General features: G+C 38.7%; 1 pseudogene; it reads left to right on the top strand.

Moving 5' to 3' along the window:
* The first annotated feature begins 575 nt into the window (after positions 1 to 575).
* LOC114631630 lies at positions 576 to 1,304 on the top strand (annotated as a pseudogene).
* The last annotated feature ends 10,562 nt before the right edge of the window (positions 1,305 to 11,866 follow it).

The following is an 11,866-nucleotide window of genomic DNA, read 5'->3' as shown; positions in this document are numbered from 1 at the left end:
GGGTTGTCTTGAGTTTTTTGTTTTTGTTTTTGTTTTTTAAATAAAAACCTAGATATAATCCTAGGATCAAATTTGGGCTTCAGATCTGTTAATGATTCCTCCTCCCATTTTGTGCATTTTCATCATGATGACATTTGTCCTGTATAGCCAAAGGGACACTTGTCAGAGCCAAGGGGAGAGTGATTGGACTCTCAAATTCTAATGTTATGAGGTTAAATTAATCTTCTCCTCCTCCTCCTCCTCCTCCTCCTCCTCCTCCTCCTCCTCCTCCTCCTCCTTCTTTAATAAAATACCCATCTTCAGGGATTTTCTTTTAGAAAAAGAGTGAACGAATACAATACGATTATGAAATGAGGCCTTTTGAAAAGCACCACATAGGGACGGAACTGTCCTATGCCTACCTAGCGCCCCTATCCACCATGTTTTCTGATGGACTCTAGCCTGGTTTTTCACCGAAAACCATATGGAAATTGCCGGAGACCTCTAGGGAACCTAGGTGTCCTTGCTTCGGCTGAGCCTGGGCTAATGCGCGAGAGCAGCAGGACATTCCGAGCCGGTGTTCCGGGAGAGAGGCGATGGCGTCTAGTAGTAGCTGGCTGTCTGGAGTAAATGTCGTGCTTGTGATGGCGTACGGGAGCCTGGTATTCGTACTGCTGTTTATTTTTGTGAAGAGACAAATCATGCGCTTTGCAATGAAATCTAGAAGGGAACCCCATGTCCCTGTGGGACACAATGTCCTCAAGGACTTAAAAGAGGAGATCGATATTTGACTCTCCAAGATTCAGGATATCAAGTATGAATCCCAGCTCCTTGCAAATGATGATACCAGACTACTGCAGCTGGAAACCCAGGGGAATCAAAGTTGCTAAAACTATCTATACAGGATGAAAGCTCTAGATGCCATCCGTGCCTCTGAGATCCCGTTTCATGCTGAAGGCCGGCAACCCTGTTCTTTAATGGGTAAGAATTTCCGCTCCTACTTGCTAGATCTTCGAAACACTAGCACTCCTTTCAAGAGTGTTTGAAAGGCCCTCATTGATACTCTCCTGGATGGATACGAGACAGCTCGCTATGGGACAGGGGTCTTTGGCCAGAGTGAGTACTTGCGATATCAGGAGGCCTTAAGTGAGCTGGCCACTGTGGTCAAAGCATGAATTGGGAGTTCTCAGAGACAACACCAGTCAGCAGCCAAAGACCTAACTCAGTCACCTGAAATGTCACCAACAACCATCCAGGTAACATACCTGCCCTCCAGCCAGAAGAGCAAACGCCCTAAGCACTTCCTCGAACTGAAGAGCTTTAAAGACAACTTACAACACCCTGGAGAGCACTCTGTGATGGAGCTACATACATGCCATCTGTGTGGCGCTCGGGATATCTGGTTCTGCAGACCCAGACTTTATTGGTCAAAGCATTCTTACAGAACTGTGTCTAAAAGACCATTCCCAACCCTTTCTTATATTGGCTAAGACTTCAGTATTTCCCATTAGCACTTCTGGATTTGAATTGAAATGTCATTCTTAACATTTCTGTTGAAGCTTCCTTGAAAATCTTTGCTTGATTTTGGCTATAATTCACCTACCCTGTTCAGTGCTGTTTAATCCCAAAGATGTAATTTGAGGTGAGGTGTCTTCTGTGTCTACCCATTGCACTCAACTGAATAGAAATATTTGTGTTTAGAGCATCTCAGATTTGATTGGTCGAAAAGTCAGTCAAGATCCCATAGGGAAAGGAGATTGAGAAAGTGGGTAGATTGTCCCCTGGAATTTTGGTGCTCCATTTAAACAAGGTGTATTATGACATGAACATGACTTTCATTTTTTTTTTTTTATTTTTTGAGACAGGGTTTCTCTGTGTAGTCCTGGCTGTCCTGGAACTCACTCAGGAAATCAATCAGAAATTTTCTGGAATTCAGAAATCCGCCTGCCTCTGCCTCCCAAGTGCTGGGATTAAAGGCGAGCCCACTACCGCCCGGCTGAACATGACTTTCCTAAAGTGGAAGGATCTGTTCCCACCTTCACCTAGTACTTACGACAAGTAGAAAGGAATGTTATGGCACTTGACATAACCTATGCCACGATGGTGAGACAATGTGAAGAAGTGGTTTCCTCTCGTGTCAGTGAATTAGTCTCAGTTTACAAAGTACTTAATAAAACTGACTGCTATAAAACCATGAAAAACAAAAAACAAAAAAAATAAAAAAATAAACAAAAACAAAAACAAACAAAAAAGAAAAGCACGACATAGTATATAGTTCAGGTACTATTTCTATACTCAATAAATAATGATAATTATTACTATAAAATAAGACATAACAATAGAAATCTTGCCATAGCGTATTTAAAAATGTTAATACATGCGATTTTCCATCTCTGTTTCCAAAATGATTTTTCTTACTTGCTCTTGTGCCACCTGTTTATATATCCATCTCTAGATGGATCATTCACTTGGCAAATATTTATTACTGAGCCAGGCATTATGCTAGCAGTTTGACTGGCAAGAGTAGGAAACAGATGGTCTCAGGACACAAGGGATGTATTGACTAGCCAGAAAGATAAACAAGCAAAACCCCCACTCTGACACAGTGATGAACATGGACTAGCTTGTACTTCCACCCAATACATGGCACCTGTTCATGGAATTCAGTGACCACGTACCATTGGTATCATCCCTTCCAATACAGAACAGAGTTCAGTCACACGCCACAGAATAAATATGTGTTTAATACTTCAACTTTCTAACTTCCAGCCAGGAAAGAAATATATTCTAGCCTGGAATGTAGAGGAAATATCCCAGAGAAAAACATTTATCAACTTAGAAGCCAAGATATCACAGAAAGTTGGCTACCAACATCCGTTTTCAGTATGTGGCCATTTTAGAAACATTGAAGAGAAAGATCACAAGAGTTGATGAGCAAAAGAAGCCTGGAGCCTGGGTCAGTGCAGAGCAGGAGGCTAGAACATGTGCAGAAACTCTTTTCTGTAAGTGAGGGTAACCAATGCACAGTAACCATTAGATAAATGTGACCAGTCATGGTTATTATTACCTTCTCTGAACAACAAATACAGCACTAAGCAAAGAATGAGTTGACTTCTTTAGAGACTTTCACATTGAAGTAAGAAAACTGCAAGAGGGGCAAAAGAACTTGGTGAGCAGAGGCGTGTATCACCAAGCCTGAGTTTTGTGATAGTCACAAAACTATCTGAGCTTCATCCCTAGGACCCAAATGGTAGAAGGAGAGAATGTACTCCCGCTAGTGACCTGATGACCTCTATATGCACATGATGGCATAGTGTGCAAGTACACTCATGCCTGCATACATGTGTGCACAAAACACACACACACACATACACACACTACACATGCACAAGTATACATGCATGCTTGTACATGCACACACATAGTGTGCACGCACACACACACACACACAATGTAATCTAAATTTAAAAAGAAAGGTGAAAAATAACCTAGGTACAAAGAGCAAACTGCTTACTCATTATAATTAAATCAGTTAAAATGAGATGTCTTCTGAAGGAGACTACAAAATCATTTTTATACCAAAGATTCCCTCTAAAATGATCTTATAAATGGATGATTGGAACAACAGAAATAAAAGGGAGTTACCAAACATGTATTTTGTAAGAACAATGTCTGGTGTTTTTCCAAGAACAAAATACAATGCATGGCTGACGCTAATTCCCATAGCTTTCCATCTTCTTTGTGCTGTTGCTGCTTCTTTTCATTATCCCTAGAGCACAAATAAAAAGTTGATTTTCAAACCACAAATGTTTTCTTTCTAATCAAGCTCTTGTCAGAATGATGCTAAGTTCAAGAGTTGTTATTACTTTTAAAAACAACACAAATCACTATGGTTTCTAAGCACTTGACTTTGTCTAAATCATGTTAACATGTCCATCTAGAGACTTGAGTGCTAGGCCAATCTTATAAATCTAAATTGGAAAGAAAGCAAAGTTCAATGACTAGCTTTAAAAAGAAAAGCAAATATTGTTCGTTCCCTGGTTATAAACACAGTGGGTTTTTAAAGATCACATAAACAAACTAGAGATATTTTATATATAATTATTTTTAAATTACTGGTCTGAAAACTACAAAACATGCTTTTATTGGATATTGGCATGTGTCCTGATTTTCAGAAATTTATTTATATTACTAAGCTGTTCTAGTTAAGGAAACATATGAGAATAGACTCTTGTTTCTACTGCATTTGGTTGCTTAAGGAGCTTTTAGTGTAATTGTGTAGTCAAATAATCAGCCAAAAGTCCCCTAACTGAGTTAATGGTAGACTACCTATTTCATTACTTTTCAAAACATTCAAAGTATGCAACACTGTATGTCATAATGTCATATACTTGCCTAACATGGAAATTGTAATAATACTAATCCCTGAATGTTTTGATTGTTGTCATCCATCTTCTTCCTGAATATAGCATCTTTTAAAATGACATCCTTCATCTGCGGGTACTCCAGTAGTAAAGAAACAACTTCAGATAAAGAGCAACATGTCTGATTTTCTAAACAGAGCCAAATCTCCAAAGGTTACATCTAGCAAAAGAAGACACAGCTGTTTCAACTTGACCCTCCTTAAGTTCTACCTAGTCTTCTTGAGCTTTAATGCTACCCACTTTCATGAGAGCTCTTGAAGAGTCACTGTATTATGCATAAAGGTTTAGTCTTGAAAGTGAAAGACATCCCTTCTCTTCAGTCTCATTTGGAGTGTCAAACACTATAGTGACTTCAAACTCCGGGGTGCACAAAATAAGAGCAGAGAGTCTACTTATTAAAGGCTGGTCCTTGTCAAGTCCAAAATCCATTTTGTGTCTTTTCTGTCAATCTCAGGGACATGATGTGATCACCTTGCTTATATCTCCATAGTGCTGAGTCCTCAAGAGTACTTGTATAGATTCCAGTTTTCAATTCTGGTGTTACCAAAGCCTCAAACAAATCATTTCATTGAGAGATAGGAAAAATAATAGATTCCTTGATGGAAGACTTAATGGAATGGCAATAGATTGATCTAGACAATGCTATGAAGCAGTGTGCCATGACCACACTTGACAATATACAGTCCCTTAAATTAGTAAGGATAATTTATGTATGGTAGATTTGGTTTTAATTACCACAAGAATGTTTCATCAAATATATTTCTCAAATCGCCTTCACTGTGTTCAGATTTTTTTTTTGTCCTTTTTGTTTTGGTTTTGGTTTTGGGGTTTTTGTTGTTGTTGTTTCCCAAGAAATATTCCGAAACCTAAGATGCACATTTTGTAGCCCAGACTTTGGTTATTGGATACAGAACCAACACAAAGTACACTGATTTCATTGCATATGTTGGTCTCCAATACTAATCAGCTCTAGTTCACTAATAATCCCTTTTCCAAGTAGACAAGACATCACTTCTTAGTAGTTTTTGCAGTATATAGCTATGTAGGGAACTTTATGGTTCATATGAAGACTGAGATTTATTCTGATGTCCCAAATGCAGTTACACAGATAGTTAGAAGTTCTAATGAGTATCCCATTGGTTGTGGCACTTAGACCCATTAAACAGAACATCTAAAGTCCAAAACTAAGCATATTTGATATGAAAGTGACAAAGCCAGAAAGAAGGAATGAAGCCCAAAATTAGAGGTCTAAACCAGACAATAATCTTGCCCAACTGAGTAATATGGGTGAGAGCTTGTGAGACTGAATTGAAGGATATTAAATGATTGATGATATCTTCTTTGGTTTGATCTTACCTTATCATGAACCTGATATATAAACACCAGGTAGCAATTGACATGACTTCCTTTGGTCATAAAACAGCAGCTGTGAACAGGAAAGGAGGAAAGACCTGCCACAGTCTTCCTAAGAACAGAAAGCAGATGAGAGAAGCAGAAGGCACACTTTACAAGAAGACATACTTATTTGATTTCCTGATTGTACTCACAGAATAAAACCATGAATGTATTTTTACATAAATGTATAAAGACAGCAGATGATATCATCTCCACTGTCTGTATGCTTTCCCCGGTGAGCAGCTTCCTTTGTTTATATGTACATTGCATGAGTATTCATACTTGTACAGAGCCATGTTTCTTCATCATTAATTTGGTTCTTTTATTTGTTCTTTTAAGACTCACATTTTTAAATCCTGCCTTGGAGTTTTCAAGTGTCAGAAGTTGATTGTCTGAATTACAACTTACATGTTTCATAAATGCAGGCATTAAAACTTGTCCAATTCATTACACTGATAGATTTTGTTCTTATGAATGACACCTCAGTAAGTCTCCTTCTACTTACCATGTTCAAGTGCAAAAACGGCTCGAAGGAATTAGGACAAGGAATGGCTGCCTTGGAGATTGCATGTTTAAGTCCTTAGTAGATGTTGCAGAAAGTGTATCCTAACAGCCACAGCAGCTTACACACCCAAGAGCAGAAGACACATACAACTCTTCTGTCATTTACCATTTCACAATTGGCAAACTTAAAAGATTGCCAGTTATGTATGTGAAAGTTACTGATAAATTTATTTGTTAAATTATTAAGCTACTCATTTTTTCATGTGTTTCTAGAACGTTTGCATTTATTCTTCTGAATCATTGCTGCTTTTGACAATACATTTTCATCACTCTGCAAGAGTGGAGTTTAAGGGGGAGAATGACACTTTCAGCAGGAAAATAGGTTCAAGATAAGAAAAGAAGCAAATGCACTGTGTAATATTGTTGAATACTGTGCCCACTTTGAGGTAAGCAGAGTCAATGCCATCTATCACTGAGCTGATTTAACACATACTATGATTATAAGAATGTGGGAGATTTTATTTTAGTGTTTTGTGTAACTACTTAGAAATCACATCTCTATAGCTCAGTTATTTCATCTATAAAACAGAGACAAGAAACATTCCTTGATAGGGTTGTTTTGACTTGGAATGCATTTGATGGTACAATATGTATGAAACAGCACCCATTACAGTTAAATTGAAAAAGTCCCATGGTCTCCTATTTTGAATGCGTGAATGCTCTATCCCCAGGTGGTGCTACTGTTTTCAGATGTTGTCAGCACTTTCAGAGATAGAGCCTAGCAGGAGAAGTGGGCAATTGGGACAGAGATCCCTGGGGTATAATCCCTGACTCTCCTGTCACACTCAGCTTCTGGTCCACATGGAAATATACATCTTTCCTCTGCCACATACTCTTACTATCATGTTGTTCTTCACAAGCTCAAAGAATACAGTTGTCACGGATCAAATCCTGTGGATCCATGACCCAAAATAAGCATTGTCTCGCTCCCAGTTTCATGGCAGATGCTTAACAGGTCAACTTAACACAGAATTGGTATCAAATAAACTGGACCGATACTAAGGCTAAAGTAAACATCACAATTCTTAGACCACCCAGGAACAGGTTTGAGGAAGGAATTTTGAAAAGTTTCTGAACTAGAGAAGCCTTGGTGTGGTTTAATGCATCTCCCCTGGATACTCTCATGGGGCTGTAAGGCAAAATGCCCCATGAAGGTGAACAGTAACTGACAGGCTTGTAGTGTTCCAGACCTGGGTAAGTACTGGGTAGGTACTGTTTGGGAAACTGGGTTAGAGCTGTTCCTGTTACATCCTGGCAAAGAATCTGTCCACATTTTGTGTGTGTTCTGAAACATTGTGAAAGGCTAAGTTTAATGGTGGCCTACTAATACTTTAATGGGAAATTTCAAGACAGCAAAGTATTCAGGATCTCATACAGTAGCTGCCACATTGCATTTAGCCACATTTATTATGAGAATGAGGAGTAAAATGAGGGACAGAATGATCTGCGAAATGTGCAGGCTAGCCCAAGGAGAACAGACTGGACTCTGCCGAGAAGTACTGTTTTGTTCCAAAAGAGCTTCAAAACATTAAAAAAGAAGGCAAGCATTTTGCACAGGGATGATAGAAAAGCCTGGAGGGCATCTCAGGAATTATCCACACACCATACATCACAGGCTACATGGTATAAACTTGTAAACTTCTTTCAAAGACTTTCCCATGAGAAAAGAAACCACAGTCTATTTGAACAAAGCTACCGTAGAGAGTGATTTTCTGGGTTCAATTGTCCAGGCACTCACAAGTTCCTACTACATAGTCTAATGGGGCCCGGATATTGCTCCAGCTGGCAGCAGATATTAGCATGATACATGTAATGCTGGTTTCACAGGAATGTAGAAACAAAAGTTACAGAACGAGAATGTTTACTCTATTTCAATGTTGGATGCTGCAACTTGTTTTTAAAGAACTTGTCTCCAAAGAGATTGCAAATTTGGATTTTTTTTTAACAACGTTGAAATAAATAAGGGTTGATAAAGTATTGAAGATGGACTTAATACATTTTTCAGTATAATAAGATCATAAACCTTCAGGGAGGGATAGGGTCAGGGTGTTATGTTTGGATTATGACGTGCCTATCTATGGCACCTGTTTTGGATGCATGGCCCTCAGGAGATGGCATTGTTTTGAGAGTTTTGAGAGCCATATGAGGTGAGCTCTAGTGTCAGGAACTGTCACAGCAAAGGAGAGCTAGGTTACATTATCCATGCCCCTCATCTGTCATGCGTTCTGATTCCTGTGAACCAAGAAGTGAAGACTATTCTGTGGTCTCCTGCTGTTGCCATCTTCTGCCCAAATGCGTAATGCTAAGGGACCAATGACTAAACCTTCTGAAATCAAAGCTACAATAAATTCTTCCTCCCTTGAATAGTTTAAAGCAGACATTAGACATTTGGTACAGATGAGAAAAATAACTACTACAGAGCCTAAGGATAATTGATATGTGCTAATTACCAGTAGAAAGTAGACTGTGTGTGTGTGTGTGTGTGTGTGTGTGTGTGTCACTGTACATATGCAATTGAATAAAATTTGTTGGATGATTCTGATTTAAAATGCAATTCGTAGAGTTTCAGCAACATGACTGTGTACACATAAGCTGAGCAATGACAACAACAGTAGACATGCCAATGTCAACAGAGAAAAGACCACAAGACCTCAACACTACACAAGAAAACTATAGCAATTAAGGAATGCTGAGAGTGGGAGAAGTAGTCTTTCGTGGAGAAGATCACACCAATTGGTTAATCAATACCAAAGAGCCAGCCCTGTAATCATGCATACAAACAACATTATAGCACTGCAGAGGTTATACCTATACATAGATGTGTACAATAACAATTAATGAATAAAGAAGCCATAGACTCAAAAGAGGAATGAGGCTTATATGAAATGGTTTGAAGGGAAGAAAGGGAAAATAAGAAAGTATGTAAGCATATAATCTCAAAAATAAAAGGAAAATAAATAAATGGATTTCAAAGGTTGGTGAGATTGCTCAGCAAATGAAGACACGTGCTGCTACATCTAATAACCTGAACTCAGTGTTCAAGACCTACACATTAGAAAAAAGAACTTCCTTTCACAAGTGTTCTCTGACCTTCAAACACATGTAATTAACGGTGGTGCATGTGATATCTCTCTCTCTCTCTCTCTCTCTCTCTCTCTCTCTCTCACACACACACACACACACACACACACACACACACATGCAAATAAACTATAATTAAAATGTCTTTTAAAACGATGATTGTTTCTTTTCAAATTTACTCTTGAGCAAATTTGAAATCTACTTTACTATTGACTGGGGCCATCTTGAATGAAGTAGAAGGCTGAAACACCTTCCAAGTTTAACTGACACTTTGTATCCTTTGATCGGCATGTCACCCTACTTCATTCTTCCCTCACTCCACTCCCATCTCCACACTGGGTAACTATTCTTTCTATAAGATTGACTTATTCTGTACACAAAAATATGGTGAGATTGATTTATGTTAATTGGTTTCATCAAATCTTCCTACAGTATATAAATCAAAGCATTATATTTTACCTCATAATTATATATAATTATCATTTTCAGTTAAAATATTTTAAAGAAATTGTTTTTAAAGATAATAGAAAGCCAACGCAAAAATAGCAGAATAATATATATCCAGATAAATGAACTTCTCTGTACACAAAGAATGGGGTACCATTCAAGAATTATGAATATCACCAAAAAAGAACATATATATATAAGAGGTTCACTTGGTGCTGCTAATGAGTGATTTTGTAGCTGTATATATTGTCCTGGTTTTCATTTAAGACAATTAAAAGGTATTAATAGTTTGGAGAGGCAATAATACACCCAAGCCCAAACCCTAGACTGCCTTGAAAGTTAGCATCTACTCAGCCTGTGGTAAAGAGCAAAAGGGCCTTGGCCAAATGCCAGGAATTAAACAATCCAGTGAGAATGGGACCAGGCTGGAGAAATGGAAGCCGAACAGTTGAAGTAATATTGCTAAGACTGTACGCTTTGCTTTTATTGATGAAGCTTTTAGGAAGGCTCATATATAAAGAATAGAGGGCCATATCCAAGCCAAGTGGAGAAAGAATAGTTATGACCTACTTTGGCTAGATTAAATCCACTACCACCTTAATTTACATATTTTCCTCTGAATATAAGACACAATATTCAGCAAGCCCTCATAACCTGGGCTTTGATGACTCAGTATGAGTCATCACACTGAAGTCTGGGTCTCAAATATATGCCACCTTATTAAATAGTTAACCAGTGGGCAGCCTGCTGCTCTGTTTTTCCTATTCACGTTGATAAAACTAACACTCCCAATTGATAATCATTAACATTAAAATGATTTTAAAGACATAGATAATAAGAAATGTCTGACTGTATGATGAAAAGCTAATACTGACTGGGAAAATAAGAGAATTATTTCTTCCCCTTAATGATAAAATGTGATAATGGTGAAGTTGATCTAAGTTAAAAAAAAACATAGTGAAAACTCTAACCTGTGTCCTCTGCTACTTGGAATCTATGCTTTGTATCTACAGAAAGATATCTTTCATTTTTCCCCCAGTGTCGTCTCCCTGTTGAGGTTGCCATGTCCTCTGGATTAGTTTGACTCTCTGTTGGGATCACTCCAGGCCAAGGTATCTGTTTGCAACCACAACCTTTTAGATGGTTTCCACGTGTCTGATATTGAGCAGTAGGTCTGTGCAATCTCAATATCATGTCAGCAGCACAAATTGTAACAGTATATTGCCCAGAAAGAGAGGCGATGGATGGACAGTAATTCAGTTCTGAGGGATCCATAATGGGACAATGAGCATTGCTTTACTTCCTTTCCTATTAGGAAATGAATAACCGAGAAACATTGAACATCTCGAGTGCTTGAAACTTTCCAATAACTAACAGTTAGAGTACCCCTAAATACCAAAACCTCAGTGTATACTCCAGAGTTCACTTCATTTAATCCTCACAATAACCCTACAAAGTAGGTAGTGTTATTTTCAATTTACAAATGAATAGTATGGAGAGGTTAAATAATTGCCTAAAGATATCAGTTTGTTTCATGTAAGGAGCACAGTTTCTGATACTAAACTTAAAGGATTTCTTTAATAATGTGTTAGTAATTCTTTACACATCTGATACAATGTATTTTGATCATATAACTTCATCACAGATTTATATTTTCCCATCTCTCTGCCCAATTTCATTGTCTTTCTCCCTCTTCCCCTCCCCTTCTCCCTCCCTCCCCCTCCCTTTCTCCCTCCCCCTCCCCTCCCCCTCCCCCTTTTCTTCCTCTTCCCCTCCCTTTCCCCTTTCTCCCTCCCCCTCCCCTCCCCCCTCCCCCTTTTCTTCCTCTTCCCCTCCCTTTCCCCTTTCTCCCTCCCCCTCCCCTCCCCCCTCCCCCTTTTCTTCCTCTTCCCCTCCCTTTCCCCTTTCTCCCTCCCCCTCCCCTCACCCCTCCCCCTTTTCTTCTTCTTACCCTCCCTTTCCCCTTCTCCCTCCCT

This window comes from Grammomys surdaster, unplaced genomic scaffold, assembly GCF_004785775.1.
Source record: "Grammomys surdaster isolate TR1022 unplaced genomic scaffold, NIH_TR_1.0 363, whole genome shotgun sequence".
NCBI classification, from domain to species: Eukaryota; Metazoa; Chordata; class Mammalia; order Rodentia; family Muridae; genus Grammomys; species Grammomys surdaster.
This window is presented reverse-complemented; position numbering and strand designations above follow the sequence as displayed.